The following is a 16906-nucleotide window of genomic DNA, read 5'->3' as shown; positions in this document are numbered from 1 at the left end:
CAAACAAACGATCAACATATTCAGCATGCAATACATAATCGTTTTTCTTTGTGATGGTGCACTTCTTGTTCTTGAAGGAAACGTCAATTTTCCGTTCATTCAGCTGCACAACACTGAGTAGATTGTGTGCAGCATCTGGAACGTAGAGAACATCTTGTATCGATAAGTCCAAACTGTGAAGAACAACAGTTCCGTAGCCTTGACTGGGGATCGTGTGGTCATCCGCCTGGTGAATCGCACCTTCCTGCGGTGTAAAAGACACGAACAGTCGCTTGTCGTTGCATAAATGTCTTGTGGCTCCTGAATCAATCACAAAGAAAGATCTAGACGTCTTCTGGACCTTTGCAACCTTTGGAGTGAAGCGTGAGACCATTGCCTTGAGCTGCGTTGTCCTGGACACTGGACCTTTGCCTTTGCCTTTTCCACGCGTTGAGCCTTCGCTGCGTTGCTCTGTCTTGGCCCTGGGAAATCTGCATTCCCTCTTCATATGGCCTAGACGTCCACACGAGTAGCATTTCACTGCCTTCAAAGCTTTGGCGCCATCAGGTGGTTCCACTGCATTCTGGGATGACGTCTGTGAAGACTCCCCCTTACCGAAGCAGCTAGCACCTCGCCTGTCCGCTTCATTCAGAACAACAGCAGTAACATGTGCTACTGTGAGCTGAGCAGTTGGCTGAACAGCAATCTGAGTGGCAACGGACTCCCAACTTGAACCCAAAGAATGTAGTATCATGAAGGAATACACAGCCTCTGGAAAGGTGAGTCCTCTCTGTTGCAGCTCATGTCTCAGATCCTTTTTGGTAATCATTCCCAGGAGTTTCCTGGAAAAGAAAAGAAAAGTCAATTTGGAAGACCATGGCGGCATAATTCTCGAACTCAGCTCTTCCACCAAGGTTCCTGATCTGGGGTCAGGGTGGGTGAAAACTGTGCTTTTAATTGACTCGATTTAAATCCAATCCACCCTGGTCTGGAAATTTAGGATTCCAAAAAGGAAACCTTCCTCTGCTTGTCCATATTGCACCCAGCACCCACTTCTCTTGCACCTGGCACCTCTCACACCCAGCACCTGAGTGTCTGGCCCACGGCACCTCTCACGCCCAGCATACTCGTGTCTCGCACCTAGCACCTGGTTGTCTCACACCCAGCACTTCTCACACACCTGGCACCCACGTGTCTCACACTTGGCACCTCTCACACCCAGCACCCATGTGCCTCGCACCTGGAACCCACATGTCTCGCACCCGGGACCCCTCACACCTGGTACCTGCCTATCTCACACTTGGCACTTCTCCAACCCGGCACCCGCTTGTCTCGGACGTGGCACCCCTCACACCCAGCACCCACCTGTCTCACACCTAGCGTCTACACTCGGCACCCATGTGTCTCACACCTGTGTGTCTTGCACCCTGCACCCCTCACACCCGGCACCTGCCTATTTCGCACTTGGCATCTCTCACACCCAGCACCTGTGTGTCTTGCACCCGCCACCCCTCATACCCTGCATCCACCTGTCTCACACCTAGTGTCCGCACTTGGCACCTGTGTCTTGCACCCGGCACCTCTCACACCCAGCTCTCGCATGTCTTGCACCTGGCACCCGTGTCTATCGCACCCGGCACTTCTCACACCCAGCACCCCATCCGCCTCGCACCCAGCACCTCACCCATTCTGCGTCACCAGGCACTGTCGGAGGCCCAGCTTCTGGAAGATGTCCACCATGATCTCCATGGGCGTCTGGTCCGTGACAGTGAAGGGACTGAGGTAGAGGATGGGGCGGAGATTCAGGATGGGCGGCAAGTTTGGGGGCAGCGCAGGCGAGTGATTGGAGAAGGAGACCAGTGAGGAGGTCACGATCACCTCTTGGGTCTGGCGGGCATTTTCTGGAGGGGGAGGGAAGAGAGAGGAGGATTAGTCTGGGTGCAAAACTCAGCCGATTGAAATTTCCCCTTTTTACAGAAAGGTTTAGCCTTGCTGGCATTTCAATCAATTTCAATGGGAATTTGAAGCTGGATCTTGACCAGAAATCGAGGAAAATGCCCGCGATGCTGAACCTGTGCATAAAAGTGGATTTCTCGAACCCCTCACCAACAGAGATGAGCAGGTCCCTCCTCAGCACAAAGCCCACCAGGCGCTTCGATTCCCGGGAGAGCACCACTGGGTACCCGCTGTAGCCAGTGGCGCCCAGCACCCCCTCCACATCTCCCAGGGTCATGGCACCCTGCGGCAGGGCGGTCAGTGGCGGGGGCCCATGGCGTCGGCGGCCAGGGTCTTATGTGTGAATTCCTCCTTGGCCTTGAGGAAGGGGTAGCTGTTGAGGCGGATGTGGGAGTCGTAGATGCCCAGGAGCCCGGCTGCAGCATCGGTCACCCACTTGCTGGTCACAGCGGGGGCCATGAAGGGGACGATGTACTCCAGGCCGCCAGTCAGCTCAAACATGATGACCACCAGGGAGATGGTCATGCAGGTGACGCGGCCTAGATGGGGAGAGAAGAACCGGCAATGATGTAAAATCAATATTAAAAATGAAATCAAAATTCTAAAATGGAAATTGAAATAAAAAATTTAAAATTTGAACTGGGTTTTTAAAAAAGATAAATTGGGTTTTTTAAAAATGTAAATTGGGTTTTTTCCTGGATTTAAATTGGATTTCGAGGATTTAAGTTGGATTCTTTTTATTTACGTAAATGGGATTTTTTAAAATTTAAATGGGTTTTTAAAAATTTTGATGGGATTTTTTTTTATTTAAATCAGCTTTTTGATTTAAATCTGATATTTCTAATTAGGTCAGGTTTTTTAAATTTAAATCTGATTTTTCAAATTTATATTGAATTTTTTTATTTAAATCTGATTTTTTGATTTATTTAAATTGTTTTTTTTTCAATTTTAATTGGATTTTTAAACCCAATCAGATTTTTAAATGTTACGGTAAAATCCTGGGTGCGGACTACACTGCCACCCAGTCCGTCGGACTAAGTCCGCGGGTCCCTGCGGAGGAAAAATGAGTTCAGCCGGCACGGGAGCAAACTACAGAAGATCCAAGTTTATTGCGCAACAGGTTCAAGACGAGATTGAACCCCGAGAAAGGGGTGACCTGAGTTTTTGAAACTTCCCTCCATGTCCCAGAATACAGTGCAAAATACATCACATTCGCGTCATGAATACATTAAAGAAAGGTTGGGTTACACGGATTACATCATGAATATTTTAGGGAGAGGTTGGGTTACATAGATTACCATATGGAGGAGGGAGGGGGGAATATGTTGGGATACTGCCAGGGAGATAACGTCCATCTGAGCCCCCAAGCCGGCTGCCGGACATCCATCTGCCTCCCGTAGTCACGCAGTCACGCAGTATCATTTAGCGACACGAAGCCTTAGAATCCACATTCCTAGGCTGGTGCACACTCTTTCAGCAGAATCCACACAGCAAAAGATGCACAGCAGGAGAGCATATTTATAGTTTATTCAACGTTGGTCAGAACAAAGGAAAGACATGTCCGTCTGCTTCAGCGTTCAAACACAGACAGGCAAAACCGAAAGGAATAGCAAACATAAACATCCTGTAACAGGAAATACGCAGACTCTGTGACTCACAGCCTGTTCCCTCTTAAGGTGGAACGGAAATATCCTAACATCCTCCCCCCTTTCCGTGTAACCTGTAGTACCTGTGGTTCAACCCAATTGCAACCTCTGTGCGTAAACCTTAAGTTGTTCTCTGTTAACAACCTTAGACAACAGATCAGCAGGAATTTCATTTCCTGCCATGTAGGACACCTGAATCAGTCCCTTTTGAATACACTCTCTTGCACGATGTAGCTTAATCTGCAAGTACTTGGTTCTTTGCTTGCAACTCTCCGAGTTCAGCAAAGCCAAACAAGATCTATTGTCTTGGTACACTTGTATAGGACATTTCACAGAAACCCCGATGTCCTTAAACAGTTGCATCAACCATTCACAATCCATGAGTGAAAATGACAAAGCATTGAGTTCTGCTTCACAGGAACTTAGGCTCACTGTCGTCTGCTTCTTGCACAACCAGTCAAACAGGCAGTGGTTGTACATGTAGCATACTCCAGAAGTGCTTGTACCATCCGTGCTGTCACTTCCAAAACTTGCATCTGCAAAGATTTTAAGACCTCCAGTCTTCTGACTGGTGAACCTCAGCCTCTAGTGCATAGTCCCTTTCAAATAGCGGGCTACGCGCTTCAGAGCTTTCCAATCCTGAACAGTAGGATTGTTAGCATGTCTGCTAAGCAGGTTAGTGCTTACAGCTATATCAGGTCTTGAGCATCTAGCAATGAAATTCAACTTGCCTAGAATGCATCTGTACAGCGTAGTGTCAGAAAACGCTTCAGCAGTACTATCTACCTGGTAACCTGTCACCATCGGTGTGTCTGCTGGGTTTGCATCAACCAAGAATCAGAGAATCATAGAATCATAGAGTTGGAAGAGACCACAAGGGCCATCGAGTCCAACCCCCTGCCAAGCAGGAAACACCATCAGAGCACTCCTGACATATGGTTGTCAAGCCTCTGCTTAAAGACCTCCAAAGAAGGAGACTCCACCACACTCCTTGGCAGCAAATTCCACTGTCGAACAGCTCTTACTGTCAGGAAGTTCTTCCTAATGTTTAGGTGGAATCTTCTTTCTTGTAGTTTGGATCCATTGCTCCGTGTCCGCTTCTCTGGAGCAGCAGAAAACAGCCTTTCTCCCTCCTCTATGTGACATCCTTTTATATATTTGAACATGGCTATCATATCACCCCTTAACCTCCTCTTCTCCAGGCTAAACATGCCCAGCTCCCTTAGCCGTTCCTCATAAGGCATCATTTCCAGGCCTTTGACCATTTTGGTTGCCCTCCTCTGGACACGTTCCAGTTTGTCAGTGTCCTTCTTGAACTGTGGTGCCCAGAACTGGACACAGTACTCCAGGTGAGGTCTGACCAGAGCAGAATACAGTGGCACTATTACTTCCCTTGATCTAGATGCTATACTCCTATTGATGAGGCCCAGAATTGCATTGGCTTTTTTAGCTGCCGCGTCACACTGTTGGCTCATGTCAAGTTTGTGGTCAACCAAGACTCCTAGATCCTTTTCACATGTACTGCTCTCAAGCCAGGTGTCACCCATCTTGTATTTGTGCCTCTCATTTTTTTTGCCCAAGTGCAATACTTTACATTTCTCCCTGTTAAAGTTCATCTTGTTTGTTTTGGCCCAGTTCTCTAATCTGTCAAGGTCGTTTTGAAGTGTGATCCTGTCCTCTGGGGTGTTAGCCACCCCTCCCAGTTTGGTGTCATCTGCAAATTTGATCAGGATGCCCTTGAGTCCATCATCCAAGTCGTTGATAAAGATGTTGAATAAGACCGGGCCCAAGACAGAACCCTGTGGCACCCCACTAGTCACTCTTCTCCAGGATGAAGAGGAACCATTGATGAGCACCCTTTGGGTTCGGTCAGTCAGCCAGTTACAAATCCACTGAGTGGTAGCATAGTCAAGACCGCATTTTACCAGCTTCTTTACAAGAATATCATGGGGCACCTTGTCAAATGCCTTGCTGAAATCAAGGTAGGCTACATCCACTGCGTTCCCTTCATCTACCAGGCTTGTAATTCTGTCAAAAAACGAGATCAGGTTAGTCTGACATGACTTATTTTTCAGAAATCCATGCTGACTAATGGTGATCACAGCATTCCTTTCTAGGTGCTCACAGACTGTTTGCTTAATGATCTGCTCCAGAATCTTCCCTGGTATTGATGTCAGACTGACTGGGCGGTAATTATTTGGGTCCTCTCTTTTCCCCTTTTTGAAAATAGGGACAACATTTGCCCTCCTCCAGTCTGCCGGGACTTCGCCTGTTCTCCAGGAATTCTCAAAGATGACTGCCAGTGGTTCTGAAATCACATCTGCCAGTTCTTTTAATACTCTTGGATGCAGTTCATCTGGCCCTGGAGACTTGAATACATCTAGACTAGCCAAGTATTCTTGTACTATCTCCTTAGTTATTCTGGGCTGTGTTTCCTCTGCTGAATCATTTGCTCCAAATTCTTCAGGTCGGGCATTGTTTTCTTTATCGGAGAAGACTGAGGCAAAGAAGGCATTGAGGAGTTCAGCCCTTTCTGTGTCCCCTGTTTGCATTTCACCATCTTCTCCTCTGAGTGACCCCACGGTTTCTTTGTTCTTCCTTTTGCTACGAACATACCCATAAAAGCCTTTTTTGTTGCTTTTAACCTCTCTAGCAAGCCTGAGTTCATTTTGTGCTTTAGCTTTTCTGACTTTGTGTCTACACGTGCTGGCTATTTGTTTGAATTCCTCTTTGGTGGTTTCCCCCCTTTTCCATTTTTTGTACACATCCTTTTTTAATCTTAACTCAGTTAAAAGTTCTTTAGATAGCCACCCTGGCTTCTTTAGGCACCTTCCATGTTTCCGTCTCATTGGTATTGCCTGAAGTTGTGCTTTTACTATCTCCCTCTTAACAAACTCCCAGCCATCTCGAACTCCCTTTCCTTTTAGTATTACTGTCCATGGGATCTCACCCAGCACTTCCCTAAGCTTTATGAAGTCGGCTTTCTTAAAGTCGAGAAATTGAGTCCTAGTATGCTTGGCTGCTCCTTTCCGCTGTATAGTAAACTTCAGAAGAACATGATCACTCACGCCTAATGATCCTTCCACTTCTACCCCACTAACCAGGTCATCAACATTGGTTAGGACCAGATCTAAAATGGCTGTTCCTCTTGTTGCTTCTCCCACTTTCTGGACAATGAAGTTGTCTGCAAGGGCAGTGAGGAATCTGTTTGACCTTATGCTCTTGGCTGAGTTTGACATCCAACAAATATCCGGGTAATTGAAGTCCCCCATTACTACTATCTCCCTTCCTTTTGCATGCTTGGCCATCTGTTCCAGGAAGGCATCATCTATGTCCTCCGTTTGGCTTGGGGATCTATAGTAAACTCCCACAATGAGGTCACTGTTATTCTTCTCTCCCTTAATTTTGACCCAAATGCTCTCACTTTGGCTTTGAGGTTCTAAATCTTGGATCTCTTCACAGGTATACACATCCCTGACATATAACGCCACTCCTCCTCCTTTCTTGTCTGGTCTGTTTCTTTGAAATAGATTGTATCCCTCCATTATTACATTCCAATCGTGGGATTTATCCCACCAGGTTTCAGTGATTCCTATTATGTCATATTTAGTTTGCTGTACCAGGAGCTCAAGCTCATCTTGTTTATTTCCCATGCTTTGCGCATTAGTGTACAGACATTGAAGTCCATTAATCATTCCCCCGTGTCTCTTATTTAAGGATTTTCTCCTCCCACCACTAGGTCTGCATGCTCTTTGCTCCATTCGGTCTATGACATTTGGATGATCACCAAATTCAACCTGGTTAATACATCAGCAATTTTCTGTGTTTGGTGTACCAGAAAATTACCTGCTTGGTCCCTCTCCACCTGCAGAGAAAGATAGTTGGATACCTCACCAAGATCCTTCATGTCAAAGTGCTCCTTCAGTTGAGCTAGGGTGCTTTGGTAGAAAGCCTGATTCTTCCAAAACATCAGAAGATCATCAACAAAACATAAACAATACAGTTTGTTTTGCCCCTCCTCCTTGACAAACACACATGGATCAGCTTTGCCCTGGTGAAAACCTAGAGAAAGCAACGTCTCAGTGAGTTTTGTGTTCCAACACCTGGCACTCTGCTTGAGACCATATAAGGATTTCCGCAGTTTACAGACCATTCCCTTCTGTATCTGCATTCCATCAGGTGGAAGCATAAACAGCTCCTCGTTCAAAATCCCGTACAAAAAAGCTGTATTAATGTCATGATGGGAAACATGCAGTTTCTCCTCCGCAGCGATCTTGAGCATCAGCCGAATGCTCTCATATTTGACGGTGGGTGAGTAGGTCTCGTGGTAATCCTGTCCTGGTACCTGTGAAAAACCTCTGGCAACCAATCTGGCTTTGTGTCTAACAACCTTGCCATTCTGGTCTGTCTTGGCCTTGAAGACCCATTTGCTGCCAACCAGTCTCATACCTGGGACTACCGGTACCAGTTCCCAAGTTTGGTTCCTGTTCAAGGAATCAACTTCAGCCTTCATGGCATTAAGCCAAGGCTCAGCATCTTTAGAGGTTAACTCCTGAACCTCTTTGAAGCTTGAAGGTTCCCACACCTTCTCTGAGCTACTAAGAACAGCAGTTGCTGTCTTAGCAAACTCATCAGCAAATCTCTTTGGAGGTCTGCCTTTGGTCACCCTTTCAGACCTGCGAACCAGACGCAAGTCTTCTGGATTCATCTCCTCTTTCTTAGGAGAAAAATGACCAATGGTGAACAGTGGTTCTTCCAGTTCATTGTCAGACGCATCAGATGGTCTGACTGAGGCCTTTGCGCTCTTGTAATCTGCTGTGTCATCACTGTCACTGACAGCAGCAGCAGCGCCACCCACTGAACTGGAATCCGAACTCTGATCATCATCATCATCATCATCATCATCATCATCATCATCACCCTCAGTTTCCTCAGCTTTCTCAGCATGATCTGCTTTCTTCACATCACCTTCATCCTCCTCTGGGTAACTCTGGAAAATTCCCACATTTCCCCCCCACTTAGGATTGTACTCAACACTCCTTGTGAATTTTATGGATTTAGAGTCAGTCATCCATACCCTGTATGCACCTTTTTCGTACCCCATGAACAAACCATGTGCCCCACGCTTCCCAAGCTTGTTGCTCTGCGGGGAGTGTGCCCACATGTCAGAACCGAAGATTCTCAGGTGCTTGACGTTCGGTTGTTTTCCAAACATCTTCTCATACGGAGTACAACCAATAGGTGATGACAGTCTGCGATTATAGGTATAAACTACCGTCGACAGAGCTTCCCCCCCAAACTTCTCAGGGAGGTTGGCATCATGCAACAAGGTTTTCATTCCTTGCAGCAACGTTTGATTTGCTCGCTCCGCAAGCCCATTCATCCATGGCGATCTAGGCGTTGTCAAGTCATGCTGGATTCCCTTCTCAGTCAGGAAAGCTTCAAACTGCTGAGAAGTGAACTCCCCGCCGCGATCGGTAAACAGACAGCCGATACGTTTACCGTGAGCATTCTCCAGCCAAGCACAGAATGCTTTGAACCTAGGAAATGCTTGCAATTTCTGCTCGAGCATAAACACATGAATGTACCTAGAAAAAGAATCAATTAGAACCATGAAGTACCTTGCTCCTCCCAAAGAGGGCGCAAGAGGACCAACCAGGTCTGCGTGAACTAGCTGGTAGGGTTTGGAAGCCTGCCTGCTAGACTCCTTGCCTTTTGGAGCAACCTTCACCTTGTTCTCTGCACAAGATACACATTTCATGTGAAATTTACAGGGTTTGATGTTCAAACCTTCAACCAATCCAGGCATCTTGGCCAGCGCCTGCCAAGACATGTGACAAAATCTTCGATGTGCATCGTGAATGCATCCTGCATGAAGAACCTTGTTAGTTTGTGCAACACAACAAGAATCAGCATTAGACACAACAGCATTGTCATCATAAGTTATACAGAATAAACCATCTATAAACTTAGCATGCAAAATGTCCTCTTTGCCTTTCCTGATGACACAGACGCTCCTCTTGAAGGAAATCTCAAAACCACGCCCAGTCAGCTGTGGGACGCTAAGCAAATTGTCCGCAGCTCCAGGAACATACAGTACATTACTGATGGTTGTATGCAAACTTGCAAGTTTAACAGTCCCTTCTCCTGCAATTTGCAACGTCCTACCATCAGCCAGGTGGATCTCTCCTTCTTGAGGCTTGAAGGAAATAAAGAGATGGCGGTCCTTCGCAAGATGGCGCCTGGCGCCTGAGTCCACAACAAATCTGGCCTTTGGAGCAGTCTTTGCAGCAAGCAAAACCTTGTTTTCCACTGGTGTGGGCTTTTGCAGCTTGCCCCCCTGCTCCTGGCCATGAGACTTGCCTTTAGCCTTTGGTGAAGCAATGCCAGCTAACAAAGCCTTGTTTTCCACTGGCGTGGGCTCTTCACCCCCCTTCTGCTTCGGGCCATCTGCAGGCATCTTGCTCTGTTTACCTTTGGCCTTCCGGCCTCTGCAAAGGCGATGACCTTGGTTCCCACGAGAAACAGAGCTCTCAGCTGCCGACTCCTTGGCTCCCCCTGGAGACTGGAATGCTGCCTGGGATGACATCACAGTCTGCTCCCCCTGCAGCTTGCAACCGGTGCCCTCAGCATCCCTGCATTCACTCGCATTCTGGGAAACAGCCAGGACCTCCGATGCAGTCAAACTCTGGGCATTCAGACACTGAGCTGGGATGACTGGCAGATGGGCAGCTTTCAAAGCATTCCACATCTCACGTGCCGTCACGTTGCCAGCAAGCGTAGCAATTTCCTCCAGAGAGACGGATAAGACTATTATGTCAATGGCCCTCAAATTCTGGGCCTCCCATTTCTCTGTCAGAGGATTGGGGGGGGCTTCACTCACAGTATGCCAGACTCGATACTGACGCAGCAGACTCTCACACCATTTTGCCCAGGTCTGATAATTGTGCCGATTTAACTTTGGGCACTCAGTGGCCTCTGAAGCTTCAAAAGCGTGGAAAAACTCCATTCCAGCTTTTTACTTGAGCCGTGAGCCTTTATGCCTTCAAAAACTTCTTATCTTGGCTCCCATTAATCACGAAGCCTTCTGGCTCGGCTCCCAGGCCAATTAAGCCTTGCCGGAGATCAAAGGCTCTTTGCGGCCCAACAGAAAAGCCTTTGCTTTTGCTTTTCACATACCTCAGCAGTCTGACGCAGTTGTCTTACTCTCCTGTAAGTGCCGTGAATCTGGGCCCGAAACCTAGTTGTTGGGATACTGCCAGGGAGATAACGTCCATCTGAGCCCCCAAGCCGGCTGCCGGATATCCATCTGCCTCCCGTAGTCACGCAGTCACGCAGTATCATTTAGCGACACGAAGCCTTAGAATCCACATTCCTAGGCTGGTGCACACTCTTTCAGCAGAATCCACACAGCAAAAGATGCACAGCAGGAGAGCATATTTATAGTTTATTCAACGTTGGTCAGAACAAAGGAAAGACATGTCCGTCTGCTTCAGCGTTCAAACACAGACAGGCAAAACCGAAAGGAATAGCAAACATAAACATCCTGTAACAGGAAATACGCAGACTCTGTGACTCACAGCCTGCTCCCTCTTAAGGTGGAACGGAAATATCCATGCAGAGTTGGAGATATGCGCAGATAAGCGCTTCCTGAGTGCCGGTGATGGGAAGACAATGGTCCATGTATGCATAGTCTGCCACCTGGCATTGCCCGGAGGAAAGGCTTGGCAGAGTGATTTGACCGGATTAGGGTCTTCCTGCGTACGTGACCCCTCGCTAGAAGGATTATGGAAGCGGTGGAAAGTGTCATAAAGTCTAGAAGAAACTGTGTCCATTGACACCAGAACCAAGGAAATCGGTGCTGTGGTTGATTTTTATATGAATTTTAGAAGTTGTCAGTCCATTTCAGCCTATTCCCATACTGATAATAGAAATCGGAAACAAAATAGATACATTGTTGCAGAATTTGACACTTTCAGGAGTTCAGGAGTTTCGGATCCATTGTTCTCCCAGCAGGGAGCCGTCAGCAGCTTGTCAAGAGGTTAAATGAGGCGTGCAGAAGCTCACTGAGCTGGCTCTGCAGGAGGAATGCATGGTTCTGATTGGCTAAAACGTGGCCATTATAGTGAATGGAGGATACAATTCGACAATTAGAAATGGAGCGAGAGAGAGGTTTAAGGAAAGATATTGGGCTTATTTTCGCCCGCATACAGGGAGAGGAAACCATTCATTTATAGGGCCGGGGTATAGTGTGGTGCTTGTGTAACGGTGTGGGGGCTGAGGGGTCAGGGCATAGCTGGGCGCCGTCGAGGTCATCGCCTCGGACCCTTTGGTGGCCAGCGGAGGGGTGAGGAAAGGTACCCCCCCTTTCCGTATCATAAATTTAAATTAAATTCTTTTATTTAAATCAGACTTTTTTTATTTAAATTGGATTTTTTTAAAAAAAATTAAATAAGAGAGAAAGCGGGAATGTCAGGGCTGGAAGCTGCTCTCTTCACCAGAAACCATGGCAGACTGCTGACGGTTTTATAGTCTTTATTTACAACTATATACAGAAGGCATGATGATTAATCAATCAATCCGAGTCACTCACTTCAGATATAGGTAATGGCTTCTTCTTCCTCCTCCAGGGGTCTGCATAAAAGGCGGATCTAGACGGATCCTCATGGATCCTCCACTTTTAAAAAAATAATTCCAACAAATGCAGTGTCAAATCACACCTAGAAGGCACGCCTACAAACTGGACTATAAAAAACGTGCATCCAACACTTTGCCACGCTGCAGCACCACAAAAACATGGATCCGAGGCACGGATCCTTATGAATTCATATGATTTTTATATTGAAACAAAATAAAAACACCATGCTACTGTAGACCACATCTTAGTCGGTAGGAGGAACCAAAAAAATCACGCATCCACTGTTTCGTGGTGCCGCAATGGCGCAAAAACATGGTTAAAAAACACGGATCCTCATGAATCCTCATGATTTTTGCACTAGATCAGCCCAAACTCACTGTCAAATTACACATCATGTCCAGGGGCACAGCATCCACCACAGAAATCACGGATCCATGGCTTCCTGGCCATACAATGGCCCAAAAACGTGGTTTTCAAGAACGGATCCTCATGGATCCTCACACTTTTTGCATTGGGCCAACCCAAACCCACTGTCAAATCACACATCATAGCCAGGGGCACAGCCTACACCACAGAAAACTCGGATCCACTCCTGCGTTGCCATACCGTGGCCCAAAAACGTGGTTCCGAAGCACAGATCCTAATGGATCCTCATGATTTTTGCACTAGATCAGCCGAAAGTCATCATCAGATCAAACATCATGGCCAGGAGCACAGCATGCAACACAAAAATCACGGATCCATGGCTTCCTGGCCATACCGTGGCCCAAAAACGTGGTTTTGAAGCACGGATCCTCATGGATCCTCACACTTTTTGCATTGGGCCAACCCAAACTCACTGTCAAATCACACATCATGTCCAGGGGCACAGCTTACACCACAAAAAACTCGGATCCACGGCTTCCTGGCCACTCCATGGCCCAAAAACGTGGTTTTGAAGGTCGGATCTGCACGTATGCTAACGCTTTTTGCATTAGGCCACCCCAAATTCACTGTCATATCAAACATCATGTCCAGGGGCACAGCCTACACCACAAAAAACTCGGATCCACGGTTATCTGGCAACGCCATGGACCAAAAACGTGGTTTCGAAGCACGGATCCTCATGGATCCTCATGATTTTTGCACTAGATCAGCCCAAAGTCACCATCAGATCAAACATCATGGCCAGGGGCACAGCATCCACCACAAAAATCACGGATCCACGGCTTCCTGGTTATACCGTGGCCCAAAAACGTGGTTTTGAAGCACGGATCCTCATGGATCCTCACGCTTTTTGCACTAGATCAGCCCAAATTCACCGTCAAATCACACATCATGTCCAGGGGCACAGCTTACACCACAAAAAACTCGGATCCACGGCTTCCTGGCCACTCCATGGCCCAAAAACATGGTTTTGAAGGTCGGATCTGCACGTATGCTAACGCTTTTTGCATTAGGCCACCCCAAATTCACTGTCATATCAAACATCATGTCCAGGGGCACAGCCTACACCACAAAAAACTCGGATCCACGGTTATCTGGCAACGCCATGGACCAAAAACGTGGTTTCGAAGCACGGATCCTCATGGATCCTCATGATTTTTGCACTAGATCAGCCCAAAGTCACCATCAGATCAAACATCATGGCCAGGGGCACAGCATCCACCACAAAAATCACGGATCCACGGCTTCCTGGTTATACCGTGGCCCAAAAACGTGTTTTTGAAGCACGGATCCTCATGGATCCTCACGCTTTTTGCACTAGATCAGCCCAAATTCACTGTCATATCAAACATCATGTCCAGGGGCACAGCCTACACCACAAAAAACTCGGATCCACGGTTATCTGGCAACGCCATGGACCAAAAACGTGGTTTCGAAGCACGGATCCTCATGGATCCTCATTATTTTTGCACTAGATCAGCCCAAAGTCACCATCAGATCAAACATCATGGCCAGGGGCACAGCATCCACCACAAAAATCACGGATCCACGGCTTCCTGGTTATACCGTGGCCCAAAAACGTGGTTTTGAAGCACGGATCCTCATGGATCCTCACGCTTTTTGCACTAGATCAGCCCAAATTCACCGTCAAATCACACATCATGGCCAGGGGCACAGCCCGGATCACAAAAAACTGAGATCCACGGCTTCCTGGCCATACCGTGGCCCAAAAACGTAGTTTTGAAGCACGGATCCTCATGGATCCTTACGCTTTTCGCATTGGGCCAGGCCAAACTCATCGTCAAATCACACATCATGGCCGGGGGCACAGCCTGCACCACAAAAAAGCTCGGATCCACGGCTTCCTGGCAACTCCATAGCCCAAAAACATGGTTTTGAAGCACGGATCCTCATGGATCCTCATGCTTTTTGGAGCATCTCCACGCCCATTGTTCTGCCCAGACACTGATGTCCAGCACCAAGGGCCTTTTGGTGGTTCCCTCACTGTGAGAAGCAAAGCGACAAGGAACCAGGCAGAGGGCCTTCTTGGTAGTGGCGCCCGCCCTGTGAAATGTCCTCCCATTAGATGTCAAAGAGATAAACAACTACCTGACATTTAGAAGACATCTGACGGCAGCCCTGTTTAGGGACGTTTTTAATGTGTGACTTTTTAATGTATTTTTATTTCATTTTTTTTGGAAGCCACCCAGAGTGGCTGGGGAAACCCAGCCAGATGGGCAGGGTACAAATATATTAGTAGTAGTAGTAGTAATACTTTGTAGGATTTGATAATCTTTATAGGTCTTTTAAATTTCTAATCTATCTATCCCCTCCCCCTTTTCCCTTTCTGTACTTCCCCATCCTTATAAAATTGAATATATATATATTTTTAAAATTTACGGCTCCACAGTTTTCTGGGTCGCCCCATATTCATTACCCGACCACCTATGCTGCTCATGGCCAGATCACTTTGGGGCACTGCTATGCTGTAAAAAGATTCTCATGAAGCACAGATCCCCATGGATCCTTAGATTTTTTATGTTTGGTCACCCTGAAATCACTATCAAATCACACATGATGTATATGACCACAGAATGAACCACAAAAACCACAGAGCACAGCCAAGGAACAAACACTATATTAAATACTTTAATCCTCATGGATCGCCATGATTGTTAAATGGACTCCACCAAATTATATTGTAAGATCACACCAATGTCCATGGAATGACCGAAATACAAACGCTATCTGAAATGGTTCTGCATTAGCAAGAACATTGAATTAAAATGACATTCATATTCATAGCTTCCACTGTGAAGAACAGCACCTGGAAATTTTTGACGCTGCTAAACCTCAAGAATATCCAAGGCAGAGATTGTGATGATCTTACCTGTGAATGTAAATTATCAAACCAACTAGATCAGGGGTCTGCAACCCGCGGCTCCGGAGCCGCATGTGGCTCTTTTACACCTTTGCCGCGGCTCCGGGGCGGATACTAGCGAGGGGAGGAGGCGCATTGTGCGCCCCGACACTCCCACTGTGGCGGGCGCTGTACTGGCTGTGACGTCGCATGGGGGCGGTGCGTGCGTTAGTCACGCACCGTCCCAACGTCTCCTTCCCGCCCGCTGTCAGATCGGAGGGCAGCGGCGCGCATGCTTTAAATGTTGCAATGATTTTGCGGCTCCCAGTTTTCCCCCCCTTCGGAAACGGGTCCAAGTGGCTCTTTTTGTCTTAAAGGTTGCAGACCCCTGAACTAGATGGAGACCACCAAAGTTACCATGAAAAACAATCACCTGTCTTGCGTCAATTCAGCTACAAATGGTTTTGGGACAAAAGTTGGTTGCTTTGCGGGGGTGGTAATTATAAATGGTGGTTTAACTGCAAGTTTTCTTGCCAACAGATTTTGTCAGTGCAAACTTTGAAATAGGGGTTTCCAATGTGGTGCCCATGGGCATCATGGTGCCTACTGACAGCTTTCCTGAAGTCCACCATGTGTTTTTAGAAAAAGAACAGGATTAGTGGTGAATTGTGCCCAGCATGACTTCAGATTGTTCATAGTACATTTGATTGACTGCAGGGGCATACGAAGGGGCAGCGGGGTGATGGTGCCCCAGGGTGCCATGCTGGGGGGAGAGTGACAGTACGGTCGCTGTACTGGCTGCCGCTTGTGTGGCGTCCGTGTGGGCTGCCGCTCTTGCGGCAACTGTACAGGCAGCCCCTCTCGCAGCGACCGTATGGGCCATATGGGCAGCTGCTCTCACGGTGACTGTACAGGCTGCTGCTCGCATAGCGTCCATACAGGCAGCCCCTCTCACGGCGGTCGTACAGGCTGTATGGGCAGCCGCTCTCCTGGCGACCATATGGGCTGCCATGCATGCACAGTCCATACAGGACATTGTGTGCGCACCCATCACCCAGGACTTGTTACCATATTATAGCTGCCACAAAATCTATCGGCATGCCACCAGAATGTAGTGGTTTGGAGTTACTTGTGCGTAAGCCGACCCCGTTTGGGTGCTTGGTTGCCTGGTTAAACCCTTCGGACTGCACAGCCCATCTCCGCTTGACTGCCTCAGTCACTGGCAGAATCTGTCTGTGGGCGTTTCTTAAACCTCTGCCAGCATAAAAGCTGTTTGACACCTAATCGTCTCCGCCTCTCATTGCACGGGAGTCTCCTGCGCAGGGTGGGCGTGGGTAGCGGAGTGCCTGGGCTCTCTTCACTGACTTCCAGGGAAGAATCCCGGAGCCCTTCCACCTCCTC

General features: G+C 47.6%; 1 pseudogene; it reads right to left on the bottom strand.

Annotated features, from left to right (window-relative positions):
* Positions 1–95: 95 nt before the first annotated feature.
* Positions 96–16521, bottom strand: LOC144326323 (H(+)/Cl(-) exchange transporter 5-like; annotated as a pseudogene).
* Positions 16522–16906: the final 385 nt, after the last annotated feature.

Source organism: Podarcis muralis, chromosome W (assembly GCF_964188315.1).
Source record: "Podarcis muralis chromosome W, rPodMur119.hap1.1, whole genome shotgun sequence".
NCBI classification, from domain to species: domain Eukaryota; kingdom Metazoa; phylum Chordata; class Lepidosauria; order Squamata; family Lacertidae; genus Podarcis; species Podarcis muralis.
This window is presented reverse-complemented; position numbering and strand designations above follow the sequence as displayed.